Source organism: Triturus cristatus, chromosome 6 (assembly GCF_964204655.1).
Source record: "Triturus cristatus chromosome 6, aTriCri1.1, whole genome shotgun sequence".
Classification (NCBI taxonomy): domain Eukaryota; kingdom Metazoa; phylum Chordata; class Amphibia; order Caudata; family Salamandridae; genus Triturus; species Triturus cristatus.
Genome location: NC_140589.1, coordinates 1831956243 through 1831962349, shown reverse-complemented (window position 1 = coordinate 1831962349; position 6107 = coordinate 1831956243).

Below are 6107 nucleotides of genomic sequence, written 5' to 3'. Positions count from 1 at the left end.
TGGACAGAAACAGCTGTTCTTTGGGGGGGATCTCAATACACATCTCAACCCACAGGTCGACAAATCGAACCCAACAGGTGCCCGTACACTCAAGGTGGCTCAACGTATCCGCGAGGCTATGGCAGAACTAGGCTTGGTGGATGTTTGGCGGTTGCGGAATGGGCAGGCACATGTAGGCACACATATCACACCTTCCCACAACAGCTGGTCCCGTTTAGACTATTGGTTATTAAATGAAGACGCGAACAAGTGGGTGACCCATGTGAGCAATTTGCCCCGCACCCTGTCAGATCATAACCCTGTATACCTACACTTGCGAATCCCTACTAATCCCCATCGCCCCTTCACATGGCGCTTTCGAGCTGAGGCATTACACAACCCTATTTATAAGGATACCGTTAGAACTGCCATAACTCATTACTTTGCCGAAAACACGGGCTCGGTGGACAGTCAGGCATCCTTATGGGAGGCATTCAAAGTGACGATAAGGGGTGTCTGCATTAGTACCACCTCAGGTATTTTGAAAGATATTAGGGGTAAGCTTTCTAAAACTGAGACTGCTCTTGTCAAGTTGGAAAAGGAATATTGCGCGACACCGTCTAATGCCACGCTCGCTCACATACAAGAACTACTAATGGAATATGAAACGTTAGCAGAAACCGAGGCAAAATATAAGGGGAAAAGATATGAGGCTAGAGCATATGGCGAGGGAGGTCGGCCTGGTAGGAATTTAGCCACCAAATTACAATTTCGTGCAAACCATCATCAGATCGACAAGATCGTCGATGGTGATGGGACAGAACATTTCACTCCACAGGCCATTGTGGACCAATTCAGGGACTGTTATAAGACGCTCTACACCACACAGGGCAATGTGGATGAAACCGCCATGGCGGAATATTTATCGGACATAGCATGTGCATGGCTATCAGATGCCCATAGGGAATACTTATCTATGCCCATAGATGAAACTGATGTCAAAGACGCTATTCTTTCCCTCCCTAACAATAAGGCACCGGGGCCAGATGGCTTAACGGCAGAATTTTATAAGACATATGCGGACCTTATTGTCCCTCACTTGCTAGAAATGTACGCTGAGGCACACTAAGCTGGCACCCTGCCCCTGTCTCTGAGACAAGCCATGATCATAACCCTTCTCAAGAAGGACAAGCCGCCTTCCCTCTGTGAGTCCTACCACCCCTTATCACTGATTAATCAAGACGCAAAAATATTGGCAAAGATATTGGCCACAAAGATTCAACCTCTGATGCCCCGCCTAGTGTTCCCTGATCAATCTGGGTTTGTGCCGGAAAGATCCACTTCCCACAATTTGCGCACTATCTTCTCCATGTTCCACATACTTAACCCTAATTTGCCAGCGGCCGCTGTCATGCCTGATGCGGCTAAAGCATTCGATTCCATAGAATGGCACTATATGTTTCACATATTACGTAAAATGGGATTTCCAGGGGTCATAATACAGTGGATTCGGATTTTATACACTGACACATCAGCCAGAGTGCGCGTGGGCAGCCGTACTTCTGTACCATTCCGGATTGGGCGTGGTACGAGGCAGGGATGTCCGTTGTCCCCTCTCCTGTTTGCCCTTTTCCTTGAGCCACTTGCTTGCAAGATTCGACAATGTCATAGAGCATCCGCCCTCAACTTTAACCACCGGCCAGTTGGCATATCGATGTATGCAGACGACATGGTCCTGTTTATAAGAGATCCCCAAAAACATTTATCCCCTGTTCTCCGAGAGTATATTACATTCGGGTTGTTCTCCGGACTCACGATCAATTGGGACAAGTCGGTCGTTATACCGCTGACAACGATTACGTCCCAGCCCCATCTGGAATACCCCTTATTATGGACAACGGACCCTGTTAAATATCTCGGTGTATGGGTGCATCGTGATCCCGAAGTTGTAATAAGAGAAAACTATGGTCGAGCCTATGACACACTGGTTCGGCAGGTGGATGGATAGTTGCATCTCCCGTTGTCTTTGGCGGATCGTATTGCTGTGATAAAAATAGTTATCCTTCCCCGCTTCCTATATCTGTATTGCAATATACCGGTCAAACTGACTCAACAATTTTTTAAAACAATACGAACCCAACTATTGCGTTTAATCTGGGGTGCACGACAGCCTAGAATTAGCTGGCAAACACTAACACTATCATATGACAAAGGGGGATTTGCTGCACCAGACTTTTACGTATACTATCTCTGTGCTCAAGCCCAATATGCGTACTATTGGTTCAGAACTCACGACTTTATACCACACGTAGCGGTGGAAGACGGGGATGCCCATCCTACTCCACTCAGAGGCATACTTACGCACGTTGCTAGGCACACGCCAAAGACAGAAATTAACACACTGGACATGACTATTGCTGCCTGGCAGTCGATTGGCAGCCGGGCACACAAACTACCACTGTACGCGCCTGCACTGCCTTTGGCGCATCACGCTGCCTTGTCTGTCACCCAGGAGGTGGGTCCCCTAAAATCATTAAAAGAAGCCGGCATTACTCACATGCGGGATTTATATAATCAAGGGCACTATCTCGAAAATAATGATTTAGAATACATACAGAACGTCACATCTCTGTTTCTGTACACTTGCTACCGCCTAAAATGTGCCATACGGGATCACTACCAATGTTTTCCTGCTGAACCTCCAACGCTGAAGTCCTTACAGTTGTTACTAGTGACTCCAACTAAGAAAAAACAAATTACTAAATTATACAGGGCTGTGCAGGAGGAGACGGTTAAAGGTTCCGATAAAAGTCTTGCAAAATGGAATGATGTGTTAGACCCCCAGCTCACAGGGGAGGAGTGGGAGCGGATCTGTCAGCTGACGGGCCGCCTTACGCCCAATGGGAATTTACGCATTATTCATTTTAAATTCCTGCATCAGGTATACTATACCCCATCCAAACTACACAGAATGGGTTTGAGAGAGTTAGATCAATGCAAACGTGTAGACAGTCGAATGCGGATTTCTTGCACCTTGCCTGGCGCTGTGGACCGGTACTTAAATATTGGAGAGAGGTGCTAGACCGTATTCACACCATGACGGGGGCTTTGCTTTCCTGTACGCCTACTGTATGTTTACTGACTTATGTCCCTCAACTGAAAGGCATTGCGGGCAGATTTGTAAGGGTTGCTCTTCTACTAGCCAAACGTCGCACTCTGTTTACGTGGGACAGTGCAGCTGTTCCGAAGCTGGAAGGGTGGATGAAGGATATGGTATATTGTAGGGAAAATCTGGAACTGTACGCAGAAGAGTTGCCTATTTCTTACAGACTAAAGGATATCTGGGGTCCGCTCAAACATTTCCTTGCAGGGCCAACACCTGTTGATGCTGATTGACATTCTACACCATCCATATTGCTGTTGATGATGATATGTGACTGTACTCGCTGTGAGGGTACTGCAGGGCCTGCACTGTGTCCGTGTTGTACACTCTGATCACTGTGAATTCACCTGGGACTGTAATGTTGTAATGTTATGTTCATTATGGTTACGCTGTCAAGGATGGCAGCGAGGTATATTGTACCACAAAATAATAAAAAGATTTAAAACCAAACTGGCCTTAAAAAGGTAGTAGTCAGTGCAGACCTCCCTGTCGAATGTTTGTTGGGCAATGATCTGGAGACTTCAGCCTGGTCTGAAGTGGAATTATGGACTCATGCTGAGATGTTGGGCATACCTGCAGAGGTATTTGCTGTGACCAGGTCATAGGCCAAAATGCATAAAGCTGAACCAGCTCTGGATCCTGAAACTATGGACCAGATGCTACCCAAAAGGAGGAGCAGTAGGGTTAAGGCTGTGCCTTCCCCTCTGTCTCAGATCTCAGATTCCCCTCCTGAGGGAGGAGAAGCAGAGCCTGAAGAAGGAACTGCCCCAGAGGAATTTGAACCTGGTCAGGTTGAGTTCTTGGGGGCATGGGGAACTTCCAGGGAAGATCTGAGTAAGGAGCAACAGTGCTGCCCCTCTCTTGAACCTCTCAGACAGCAAGCTGCTGCTGAGGTTGCTGGGAGTGCTAGTGGGTCCCATAAAGTTTATTGGGATGAGGGACGTCTATATTATGAGGCTAGAGATCCTAACCCTGGAGTCACCAGGAGGTTGGTAATACCTCAGAAGTTTAGGGGGTTCCTCTTGACCCTAGCACATGATATCCCATTGGCAGGACACTTGGGCCAGAACAAGACCTGGGATAGGCTTGTTCCCCATTTTCATTGGCCACACATGTCAGAGAACACCAATGAGTTTTGTCGCTCCTGTATCACTTGCCAAGCCAGTGGCAAGGCAGGTGGCACAACACAGGCCCCCCTGATACCACTACCTGTGGTGGGGGTTCCCTTTGAAAGGGTAGGGATTGACATTGTTGGTCCCCTTGACCCTCCAACAGCATCTGGGCACAGGTTTATCCTGGTGGTAGTGGATCATGCCACCAGGTACCCAGAAGCAATTCCCCTCAGGACCACCACAGCCCCTGTGGTGGCAAGAGCCCTCATTGGAGTCTTCTCCAGAGTGGGTTTCCCTAAGGAGGTTATATCCGACAGAGGTTCTAACTTCATGTCAGGGTATCTAAAAGCAATGTGGAAGGAGTGTGGTGTCAACTACAAATTCACTACTCCCTATCACCCACAATGCAATGGGTTAGTTGAAAGGTTCAACAAAACCCTAAAGGGAATGATTAAAGGCCTCACAGAAAAGCTTAGGCGAAAATGGGACCTTTTACTTCCCTGCCTTCTGCTTGTATACAGGGAGGTCCCACAGAAGGGGGTTGGCTACAGCCCTTTTGAACTTCTGTTTGGGCACCCTGTCAGAGGCCCATTATGTTTGGTGAAGGAGGGCTGGGAGTTACCTCTCAAACCTCCCAAACAGGATGTGATGGACTATGTACTTGGTCTCCGCACCCGGATGGCAGAGTATATGAAGAAGGCAACCAAAAACCTTGAGGCTAGCCATGAATTACAAAAAGCTTGGCATGACCAAAAGGCTGTCCTGACTGTTTATCAGCCAGGCCAGAAAGTGTGGGTGTTGGAGCCAGTGGCCCCAGCAGCTCTTCAGGACAATTGGAGTGGCCCCAATACAATTGTTGAGAAAAAGGGAGAAGTCAGCTACTTGGTGGATCTTGGAACTCCCAGGAGCCCCCTTTGGGTGCTCCATGTCAACAGATTAAAGCCATAAGTGGACAGGGCTGGCATGGGGTTGCTAATGGCAACTGATGAGGACCAGGAGGAGGAGAGTGAACCTCTCCCTGACCTGCTCTCACAGAACCCTGATGATGGGTCAGTTGATGGTGTTGCTTTGGCAAGCAGCCTCACTGATCATCAGCAAACTGAATGCAGACAAGTTCGTCAACAGTTCGGACATATGTTTAGCCTGACCCCAAGTCAGACTTCCTGGTGCACCCATGAGGTGGACACTGGAGACAGTCTGCCTGTAAAGAGTAAAATCTACAGGCAACCTGACCATGTCAGGGACTGTATCAGGACTGAAGTCCAGAAAATGTTGGAACTAGGTGTTATTGAGCCTTCAGATAGCCCTTGGGCTAGTCCAGTAGTCCTTGTGCCTAAACCTCATACCCAGGGTGGTAAGAAAGAAACAAGGTTTTGTGTGGACTACAGAGGCCTTAATGCAGTCACCAGGACTGATGCCTATCAAATTCCCAGGGCAGATGAACTTATTCAATTCAATTCAAAAATTATTTATTTCGGCCAATTTGGCCATAAAAGAGTACAAAGTAAAAGACAAAAGGAAAGAAGGAGGGAAGGGAAGGCAAATAACATTTAAAATTCATTTATATACACATGGCAATATTTTCGTACAGGCAAAAATACCCTCTCATCTGTAAAATATTTAAAAATAAATCAGGTTCCAAACGCTCATTTCGTAAACATTAAAGCTAGCAATCAATATCAATTAATTTACGCCGCTTGCACCACATAGCTAGCAAACATTTAGAAAGTGCAAAAACAATAGGTCTCGATGTATTGGTTTTAAAAATTCTAAAAGCATTCAAGCAATGTTTAAAACCCAGATTTCTGCACAATGGTATCAACCAGTGTTTTCTTGGTTTGGTATATGCTGGA